The sequence below is a fragment of the Nicotiana tabacum genome, chromosome 22 (assembly GCF_000715075.1).
Source record: "Nicotiana tabacum cultivar K326 chromosome 22, ASM71507v2, whole genome shotgun sequence".
Taxonomy (NCBI): domain Eukaryota; kingdom Viridiplantae; phylum Streptophyta; class Magnoliopsida; order Solanales; family Solanaceae; genus Nicotiana; species Nicotiana tabacum.
Genome location: NC_134101.1, coordinates 203,944,179 through 203,956,294, shown reverse-complemented (window position 1 = coordinate 203,956,294; position 12,116 = coordinate 203,944,179).

Genomic DNA, 12,116 nt, shown 5'->3' with positions numbered 1-12,116 from the left:
AATAAAACAAGTTAAAATGAAGGGGGGTCCTAGGTTTACAAACAATATGGATCACATCAATGCAATACCCGGCAATCGCTCCTCAGAAGAGGGGTTGCGCGTGGTATTAGTGCACCGGTCATCATATCTATATCTACCCTTTCCCACCCCGTTCTGGTATTAAGCGCGGAATAATATTGTTACTTATTGCATGCTAGTACCCGCCCTAATCCTATCAGTCCCGGAGGCATTTGGGACTACTAGTCCTAAAGGAAAGGAAATTTGGATTTTCAGAGTTTTAAAAGGATAAAATTCTAGGGCGACAATCAAAACATATAAGGCAGGTATGGGAGAACACATAATAGTTTAAAAGGCTCAAACAGGCCTCCTCATTTAAAGAGACAAATTGGCTAGCATGACTTACAAGTACTGGTTATGGTCTGAAATCAAATTAAAGCATAGGATAGGCTGATTCATCACATATTTCTCAGATGAGGAGTCCAAATTAGCCTTCCCTGGTTGTAATTTATCAAAGACTGATGCAGTTAATTAATTATCTAATGGTTTGTCTAAGTGAGACCTATAGGCATGATATCTAACAGTGCTTACTCAAATTTTAAAGAAGGCTTACTGATTGTACAAAACACATAAGTTCTGCAGATGTTAAACGACATTACCACTGATTTTAGACTTGTAGATGAAGTAAACGAATCAGATTCAACTAGTTACTCCTATATGCATGATTTCTAGGCGTTGTTGGTTTTAGGATGATTATAAAAGTGCAGGAGTCCTATAGACATGGTATCTAGAATGCAGCTGATTATTGTTTAACCTATAACTGTTTGCCTAATGATAGATGTAAGAAATGCAGAAACTATAGGCAGGATTTCTATATGATGTGCATGAATGCAGAAAAATATAGGCAGGATTTCTATATGACGTGCATAAATGGAGAAAACTTATAGGCAGGATTTCTATATGACGTGCATGAATGCAGAAAACCTATAGGCAGGATTTTTATATGACGTGCATGAATGTAGAAAACTTATAGGCAAGAAGTACAGAAATTGTAAATGTTAACACCTATGAGCATGCTATCTACCCTTTGCATGTATGAGTGACCCTCCCCTTTTCAGTAGAACCCCATAAGTTATTACAACATATTACAGACTAGAATGAATTAAGAAAAGTAAAATTACATTAGAAATTAAGCTACAACCAATGAGCCTAATTCAGACTCAAGGTCCCACAATATGAGGTGAACCAACTTCCAGGATCAGGTTTCCAAAGCCTTCTCTTATTTGTGATGTGTCAAAGTTCCTCAAGAGCCTCAAATGGACTCCGGGCAGTGCTTACAACCCAAATATATTACAGAATTAAGAACATAGTGCAGTGTGGAAATGCCAGCCCTCAGATGTCCAAGTTCAGAGGGAACTCAAGGTCCCAAAGCAAGGCTCATAAGATGGGGGAAGAACTTAGAATCTAAGAGTAAGTATAGGTGCATAGAGGGGAAAATCAGGGAGAGCCATGGCAGGCTGGTGGTCATGCCCAGCAATCAGGAGTACTGGCACACCCCTGACTAGCCTATTAGCCACATTTGAGAGTTGGGATCCATTGAGGATCAGGTTCAGACCTAAGCAACAATTTGGATGCTATCAAGCCATGAACCTTAACTCAAACACATAGAATGGGGTAGGGGTATAAGGAGTTCATAAGGAACAACAAATGCAAAGAGAGAGTAGCATACTCAATACAGAACATGAATAGGAAAGCAAACAGGAGTGTAACAACTATAAAATAAACACATAGGGATGGTACTAAAATCGAAATTAAGGCATACCAGTTTCAGGGAAACAAATAAGTGAAAGCTAAAGTCTTGTAAACCAAATTGCAAGAAAATAGTGCAAAAGATCTCAGAAGAGAGTAGAGTATTGAAAGAGTATTGTAACTGAGAGGTGTGCGTGTAAAGTGTTGAATTCGAAGTGTTGAACTGAAGGTTCAAGGTGTCTAAGTATAGTGCAGAAAACAAGTAAGAAAAGGTAAGGGAATAGTTTGCAATCAATCACACAGAATCTCTCTTCAGTTAAGGGATTTTGATTTCAAACTGGTAGAAGACAATTAAGGAAAGAATTGGATTAAAATCTTTTCCAAAGTAGTACAAGGAGGGCAAATACATAGAAACTATTTAAGGAAAGAGTTTGATAGCAACACGGTTTGTGAAAAATATGGAAAGTGAATCAATCAAACAACCAGGGAAATCAAAATTACAAGTTCAATTCGAATGAACCAAGTCAGAAAAAGGTAAAGGAGGTTCAATCAAAGAAAATCGGTAACAATCAATCAAACCCCCATTAGAGGATTTCAGAATCAATCATTATTTGGTAAAAACCTTTTGAAAGGAGAGTTTCTCATATATAAAGCACACAAATATGTGAATCAAGAAGGAACTTCATGTTACTTAGAAAAGAGTCTAACATAGAAAGGTTCAGAATCATAAGCAAAGGGGTACGAGTTCAGTTTGTAGACTCATAATGAGTCTGAGAGTCCAGGGTCCCGAAGTAGAACCCTAGTCCAAGATAAAACTTGCCAAAACCCAAAGCCTAGGGTTTTCAACTTTAATCAGAAGCAGAGACGAAAGGACAGATAACAGGCTCAGAGGTCTCTTTCAGAGACTCATGAGAAACAAACAGACATGATACACAGTCAAGAGCATAGAGAACACGTTTTGAGAAAAACTCAGAACTTAAACAAGTTCAGAAGAAAAATTGTTACAAACGTAAGAAGCGGTAGATGAAACACATTTAGCAAGAACACAAATAGAGTCTAGTAAAGCAAACAAAATTGAAGAACTTAACAGTAAACACATATAGTAGAAGAGTAATGAAAACATAACAAGGATAATCATGTGAGCACAAGAGTAACATGTATAAAAGAAAAGTAGAAGGATAGTACATGCCTAGTAAAAAGAAGTCACACGAGCATGATATATACAAACACACATAAAGAAAAGAAGAAGAAGAATTAGAAAGACGTTTTTTGAAAACCCTTTCAGAAGCCCTAAATCAAAGACAAATAATTTTGAAAAGAAAATTTGGGGAAAACACTTTAAAAATCAAGTACAGTACAGATACAACATAGATCTAAGAAAACACACAGAGGAAAACCTCGAATAGCTTAGGGTTTTGGCGAAACCCTAGAAATGAGAAAGGCTTGGAAGAAGGTCCGATCTTGAGTCGGATGAGTTAGAATCAGGCTCCTAATGCTTGAATATGCCGGAGCATGGCCGGAGAAGCCATAGAACTGCAGATCTGAGAAGGATCTGAAGAGAGCCATCGGAGTCGGGCCTCGATGCTTCGAACAACCATGGTTTGATGGTGGAGGGGGGGTGAGTACCAACCATCCATGGCTTGAGAAGCCATGGATTCCGGTGAAAGGCGGTTGAAAAGGGGTAGGAGGAGGCTACGATTCTGAAGAGTTTTGAGAGTTCAGAGGCGACTGAGAGGTGGAATTGAAGGAGAGTAGGGTAGTCATTTAGGTTTAATTAGGAAAGGGTTATTTTTGGCCGTTGATCTTGAGTGATCAACGGCCCAGATTTAAGTGGTAGGTGGGGAACAAGTTGGGTTATTTAAATCGGGTCGTGGGTTGGGTAAAAATTGGAATTGGGCTTGTCCGGTTGGGGTTAGTATTGGGGTCAAATTGAGGCTACAATTGAAATAAAATGAGGCTACGAAGACAAACGATTTTGAAAAGAAAATTTAGGGAAAATATTTTAAAAATCAAGTACAACACAGATACAACATAGATCTAAGAAAACACACAGAGAAAAACCTCAAATTGCTTAGGGTTTCGGCGAAACCATAGAAATGAGAAAGGCTTGGAAGAAGGTCCGATCTTGAGTCGGATAAGTTAGAATCAGGCTCCTAATGCTTGAATATACCGGAGCATGGCCGGAGAAGCCATAAAACTGCAGATCTGAGAAGGATCTGAAGAGAGCCATCGGAGTCGGGCCTCGAAGCTTCGAACAACCATGGTTTGATGGTGGAGGGGGGTGAGTACCAACCATCCATGGCCTGAGAAGTAGTGGATTCCGGTGAAAGGCGGTTGAAAAGGGGTAGGAGGAGGCTAGGGTTCCGAAGAGTTTTGAGAGAGTTTGAGAGAGTTTGAGAGTTCAGAGGCGGCTGAGAGGTGGAAATGAAGGAGATTAGGGTAGTCATTTAGGTTTAATTAGGAAAGGGCTATTTTTGGCCGTTGATCTTGAGTGATCAACGGTCCAGATTTAAGTGGTAGGTGGGGAACAGGTTGGGTTATTTAAACCCGGGTCGTGGGTTGGGTAAAAATTGAAATTGGGACGGTCCGGTTGGGGTTAGGATTGGGGTCAAATTGAGGCTAAAATTGAAATGAAATGGGGTTGTAATTGAAATGAAATGGGGCTAAATGTTAAATAGCCAGTTTTTTCCTTTTATTTTATAAAAAATAGTAAAAATGATTTTAAAAGCAAATTAAAAGTATTGAGCCAATTAATAATATATAAATATTAATTTAAAAATACTGGAACCAATTTTACAATTATAAAATGCTATTAATCTTAAAGTAGACTAGAATTGCAATTGTATGCAATTAGTCTTTTAAGTACCAAATAAATTTGTAGAAGTGTACAAAAATTATCTTAACTATATTTTGGTATAAATATGGGAATCAAATAAATTATTCACCAAAATTGATGATTTTGGGAATAATTATGGATTTTGTACTGCTAAAATGGATAGTAAATTGATTTTAAAAACTCTTCAAAAGATCGGAAAAATACTAAAACACTTGGGTATGCTTATGTATGCATATATATGCTATTTTGAAAGTATTTTGTATATAAAAATACATAGAAAAAAATTGGGTATCAACAACTTACCTACCTTAAGCTTACCTAATGTACTAGTACACCAAAACACCAAAAACAATCAAAAAGAAACCAAGAGACATCAAACAGTCAAATTGTTACATATACATATATACATTGAAGTGACCCCCACCCCACACTTAAAATGAAGCCGTGTCCCTATGGCATACAAATAAAAAATAGTGAGGTAAAGGAACTTCCCTGAAAGATCACTCTTGATCGGAGACCGTGTCTGGGTTTAAATTGCAAGCACGACCTAGAGCTCTCAACTATCCCAAAATTTTCTTCTCCGATTTCACCTGTCGGTCAGCCACCACATCAACACCCAAGTCAGTGACTGAGGTGCGCAACCCAGCCACCTCCTGCTCCAAAGCTGTGAATCGAGAAACCCGAGTAGCTCCAAAAGATGCTGCAGTCCCAGATGGTGCTGCAGCAGATGCAATTCGCTCATGGGCCTATGGCTCGGCCCCTACATCCTTCTGCTCAGTCTCCGCCTCCTCAGAGTCATCAGACTCTCCACTGGCATCACCACCTACTTCCACCGGCTCCTTACTAGTGGTGACCTTGTCAGCTCGGAACTTGTGGTCTCTTGGCACTCTCCCATCAACATCCAAATTTTTCGGCACACTAGCTGCCCAACAAAGTTTAGTAACCAATGAAGGGAAAAAGAATCCATACCTTTTTATTAGACATCGGGTGAACATCTCCTCATGAATCACTTTGGCCACGTCAAAGTTGTGACCATTGATGAAGCACCAAATCAGAGCCGCTCGAGGGCCATTCACCTCCGTACTATTGGAGGACGAGATCAGCCGGTTGTTGATAATATACAACCAGCACTTCCCTTCAAAGGTTAGTGGCGAGGAATGAAACTTCCTACCATACTTCATCTAGATAATCTCCTTTCCGGGAACACAAATTATTTCAAAGAACCTCGCCCACTGCATGTGTGATCGGCGATACCCCTCATAATAGTCATCATAAGGATCCTAATGAGGGGACAGTTGGTACATCATCCGTATAGCCTCAACAGAGGCATTCACCAATTTTTTGCGCATAGTGACGATACCATTGACATGCTCTTTCACATTGGCGTAAAACTCTCGAACAACCATCACATTGCCCTTGCCCGGCTCGTCAATGAACGTTTGTAACTCCAGCCTCACCAGCTCAGTATACATGTGAGGGAACCCAGCTGGACCAATCCTATATCAATTCCCCTTTCCCGGTATCGTCTTTTTAGGGGCTTTATCCGCAAAGCGGTTCTGGGCTTTGGCAGAGACAAACCTGCTACTATTAAATGGGCGAGCTGGGGCTGACCCGCACGCCCTGGACGAGCCAGCTTGGCTGCTATAAGAGGCACCTATGGCGCGACATTTTCGAGATGGAGCCATAGTACCTGGAGAACGGGAGAACATTAGCACAGCCCAACACAAACTTGTGACATAATGCGGTTACTCAGACTTCACACGCATAATTGGTCACAAGTACACAATTACAGTCATTGAGGCATTTACACAGACACCTTGTGGGCATTCATTACCCCCAACCCATTTCAAATATTTGACCACCCTAAAACCACCACAATGTTCCCAAAATCACAACTAATTCAAGCTCTAAATCCACCAACCTTTCCACCCACACTTGCTACAACATATACTACAAATTTTGACTAAACAAAGAAAAGAACAACAACTACATAAATACAAAAAATAAAAAAAAAATGAAAATCTGAAAAAAAGAAAAAAAGAGAAAAATGGTACCAAGAAAGCCTACCTGTAGTGAGAGAATGTTATGGGAACCGAAGAAGAGGAAAGGGGGAGCGTGCTTGAGACTTGGGGATAGTTGAAGAAGATGAATGTTTTTGAAGAAGAAGAGGGTTTAGGGTTGGGAATGTCGTTCTATTTGCTTGAAGCGTTAGGGGGGTTTGGGATTGAAGGGAGGGGGGGGGGGATTAGATAGGGGAATTAGAATAGAGGAAAAGAATTTACATAAAAAATAAATAAAATAAAATTAAAAAAACTATTTTTTTAAGTTAAAGGAAAAATTTGCATCAGATAGGGCGGGACTAGCGTAGTCGTAGCACGGTACGAGCGCGGCCGCGCTAGTCTAGGCAGAACACTAGGCGATATGCGTGGCCACTAGCGTGGCCTATAGCGGTCGCGCTTGTAGCGCATTCACATGCACGTTCAGTAGCACGGTCGCGCTAGTATTGTGGAGCTGAGGCAGAACACTTGCCCATACACGCGGCCTGTAGCGCGGCCTGTAGTGCGGGTGCACTCCTGGGCTTTATTATTTTTCCTGTTTTCACCTATTCTTACCACTTTCAATGGCCTTATCACCTGCCCAAGGTCACCTGCATTGGTTAGTACTTCCCAAAACTCAAAATTAATAACTACTACTATCATTGGGTTGCCTCCCAACCAGTGCTTTAGTTAATATTGTGGCACGACGATTACAACACATCAATGGGTTGCCTCCTATGCAGTGCCTAATTTAACATCGTGGCATGACGCAGACAAACGCATTTAAGGCTCGTTCGACCTCTGAGGTTCCGTCAGGTGGATCTCTGGCACTTCCTTTGGTTCATTCATGCCTACATATAGCTTCAATCTCTGCCATTGACTCTAAACGTGTGAGAGTCTTTCTCTGAGGCAATCTCTACAGCTCCTGAAGGGAATATGTCACGCCCCGAACATGGGGGAGCGAGACCGACACCCAGTGCCTTACCTATCCTTGCGTACCAACTTGCAACTAAGGGACTCTAAACATATGATGTCATACTTTTGGCCATGGGCCACATTGCAAGAAGACAATGAATGCTGACTAAATATGAATATAAAGCTTTGCCAATAAGGCCGTCATATTTATTACAACTGACAAACCAACCAAATATACATACAAGGCCTTAAATCCCAACATACTGCACTAACTGACAAGATATGTCTACAAACCTCTACTAATGGATATACTGTGATAGGAATGGCTATCCGACCTACTCATGACATATATATGTATATATACAAGATATACATAAGGCTATAGACCCGGAAACTCCGAAAGGCATGGAGCTTACCGATCAAGCTGAGCTCGGGCAACACTTATTGAAGAGGCCTACTCGTCTGTCTGTCTAACCTACACGCATGAAATGCAGTGCCCCTAGAAAAGGGTCGTCAGTATGAAATAATGTACTGAGTATGTAAGGCAATATACTGAAAGCTGAAACTAAACTGATAATATAATAACTGCAAGTAGCTGGAAGTCAAAGATAATCTGAAGATATGCTTACCTGCTGATACTGACTCAATTCTCTCAATATAGTAAGTAAAATAGTTGTTCGGCCCTATAAGGCTCGGTATACATATATATCTGCTCTGCCATAGTAGGTCGCTCATAAGCGCTCGGCCATACTAGGCTCTGTATCTCGACCAACTGGGCTCACTCATAAGCGCTCGGCCATAGTAGGCTCGGTATATATATAACTGCTCTGCCGTAGTAGGCTCGCTCATAAGTGCTCGGCCATACTAGGCTCTATATCTCGACCAACTGGGCTCGCTCATACGCGCTCAGCCACAGTAGGCTCGGTATATAACTTACCATCTGATCAGAGGTTGCCCAATAGGGGCCTGCCCATCGATTATAGCTCAATGGTAATGAAAATACTTTTAATACTGTATATATATAACTTCTCTACTCTCTTGACTAGAAGAAGGAAATACTCAACTGAATATGAAATCCCGATAAGGAGAATATTATAACTTACAATACTAGAAAAATATATGTAATTTTCGAGACTAGCAAAATATACGTAAATTTCGGGATATGAATGTAATGACGATATCATGAGAAATGAAAGAAGAGCTTAGCCTTAACATACCCTAACCCCTTGAGCAATTGAGACATGAGCCGCATGAACTAGATGGCAGAAGTTAACAATACAACTCTGACATCCCCATCTTCCCAAACATGGTTGTACTCATGGAATCCTTGAGACTTGGCACCTAGAAATATAGAACAGTTTGTAGCTCCACATAGACAACGAACAGTTGCACCCACATTCCACTCAAAATTATAGTTATATGCCAACTCCGTTCCAACAGATATATCTTGCTTTGCAAATATTCCTACCCTTGTTTCCCTTAACACTGTCCATTTCCTTGTTTCACAATTTGGATGGCAAGAATGGTTTATGAATCTTGCAAAACTTCCCTTCCGGGTGGCATGAATGAAATAGTTAGCATTCAGAGAAATTATGTATGCATCCTTAAGCTTACGCAAACCAATTTGAAGAGTTCAAGAAAGAAGTCTTGCTAATCTCCAAACTACAGCACATGGGCCTCATTAGAATATCGGCCTATTGCGTTCATAGGAAAGCGAAGCTAGTAGTTTATGAGTACATGGCTAGTAGAAGCTCAGACACTTTGTTGTTTGGTAAGTTGGTTCCAACTATAGTTTTTGCAATGACATATTTCTTTATCAATATAATTTACTTTCTATCCTCCCTTTTTAATAGTTAAAGATCTTCAATTCTCTATTATCAATGTGTAAATTAGAAATGGTAGTGTAATCATATTGTCAGATCCAATTACTATTGAAAGTGGCGCCATTTTGATACCTTTCCAAGTATTTGTATGAGTCACTATGTTTGTTTAGTGAGCTGCCACGTTTTCCTTGTTGGGGGAGTTAAACTTTATCCAATAATCAATTAATTAATTAGGTAATATCCCGCTACTTGGTAATTAACCAATTATTCGCATAATTAAGAATTATCACAAATTACTTAAAGTATTACTCCCTTTTCACATACCTTATACACCTTACTAGCATGGTCATGTAGTACCTTGTATGACACTAGTCCATAAATATCGGGTATTTTTCCTCGGGCCGTATTTTACCCTAAAATGCCAAACTTGGACAAAAATTCATTTTCTTTGACTTGCTCCCCCTTTCACCTTCATGAATTTACTAATAACTTGTTTGAAATAGCATAATCCTTATAATATCCGAATAATCTTTTCCTTGGACTGATGTCAGTTACCTTAAGACAAATTCCACATACAATACTACATGGTGCAACATCATCGTAATGTAGTACTGCAGAATGTGACATCTCACTTCCGGCCTCTCATTAATTTATTTATGGCATATTTTGATGTACGAAAATATGGGGTGTAACATCATTCCCCCCTTTGAAACATTCGTCCTCGAATGTTGACTGATGCGCTCATCCTTCTCTCATTCCATAACTCTTTAGGATACTTTAGTAGTCCTCTTGCCATCTAGGCAAATATTCTGTGAATAAGTCCAAAGGTTAGGGCATTCCACCCTTTGGGCCTCTTCCCCACGCCATGACTTGTGATCGAATTCCTTCCAATCTCGTAACTGTTGCTACCTTCCATCATGCAACTTCAACAATACTGACCTTGTAAGTATGCTTATGCGACTCTCCTCTCCTTTTTTCCTCCAGTTTTTAGCCAATCCTGAAGTTCTTCGCTTGGTATTTTGTCGAACTTATGAATATTGCTCTATCTTATTTTATAGACCTGGTTATCCATTCGTATAACTTTACTGCATCTACATTGTTCATACTATACCATAACTCTGACCTCGACTTCTCGTTACTGAGGTCTACTACCAATTCCCAGGTTACTTTTATTGCTTATCCCATACGTATAAATCTATGTTCTCTAATGCTTCCACATTACTGTTCATCTTAAGAATGACAGCCTAATCTCCTCTCATACTTTATAACTTTTATCCATCCATTGTTGATTCACCTTAATTTTGATCCATAATCCACCCCTGATAACTTAACCTTTTATTTAATATTGCTGCTAGGATTCACCTTTTATCGGGGAACGTCTGAAATAATTAGATTGATCCACCTGGGGTGATACCCTGCTTTCATAACCTTACCTCACAACATCCCAATTTGATTCACCTTACGTGGGTGCTTTAATCCTGTCCAACTCATAAGATCCGTTTCTTTCCTTTGTTGAAACATTACTCAATCGAAGGCCCAAACATCATCGTTTATCTATCACAATTATACCCTCATTCTATTACCAGGGTGACATTCTAAATGCTATTAGTCTTAGATTCCTTTGAGTTCATTCAGGCTATAGTGAGCTTTGTATAATTTAGGGAAACCATCTGCTCTTCTTATTTTTATGGGCTTAATTTTGAGGACTTATCCATTTTTGTTACCTTCTCACTTGCCCGTTCTTATCCTTACTCTTGTCTTCTAGAACCTTGTCGCTTCACCATACAATGACTTGCAACCTACACAACTCTATTTATATTACTTGCAACATTTCAACTTGCTTGCATCATAGATTTTCCTTATGTCATTTTGGAACGTCAAGCGAGACATCACATCATCTCTAACTCTTCTTTACTCTCTTAGTCAGGCTTTTTGATACCTAGACCATAGGCTGGAAGATATGCTAATGACGATGCTGCTATTATTCCTGGATACTGAATCCCTATGTTTCTTTCCCCTTTTCCGCAATATGGACTATTTATAACCTTATGTATTTGATATCTTGTATGTTGTTCACCTTTTCCCTTGCTTACCTTAAAATATTGCCTCATATTTCTCTATCTTTTTCATAACCTCCCTTCCATATAGGCATAATTTATCTCCATAACCTGAAGTTCTATTATAATACTTGCACCTTTAGTGCATACACAATCCGGTGGGAGCTTCGTACTGACTTCTTATGAGGCTGGTACTTCTTCTAACTGACTTTCTTGTGAAGCCATTATAGATTATGGTTGTTATGTTATTTCTCTTGAACATCTGATATTAATGTTATTCCTGTTGAACATCTGATATTAAGAGTGATTCTGTCATGTTCTCAAGCACAACTTCTATAATTTTTATAGGTCCAATAATCAGACTATTGATTTACTTGGGTGATGTGATTCTTTAGCTTCCTCTTCCTTCTGATCAGCCTTTTTGTAGGTTTAAGCTACCTTCCGATTTGTAGCTCATGGTATCAGTTATTGCCTTAGCCTTTCATGGGCGTTATGGAATATCCATGATACAATCTTTTAACAATTCAATCATTTGTCTATGCCCTGGGCTCAATTCTTCTTTTTAACTTATACCAGAGTCTTCTATGGCTGTATGATTGCCAATAAATATAATGCTCCAAAATCTTGAGTGTGTCCATAACGTACTAACTCTGGATCATTGATTGAATAATTCCTTCCGTTCCATCTCACCTCTCTTAAAACG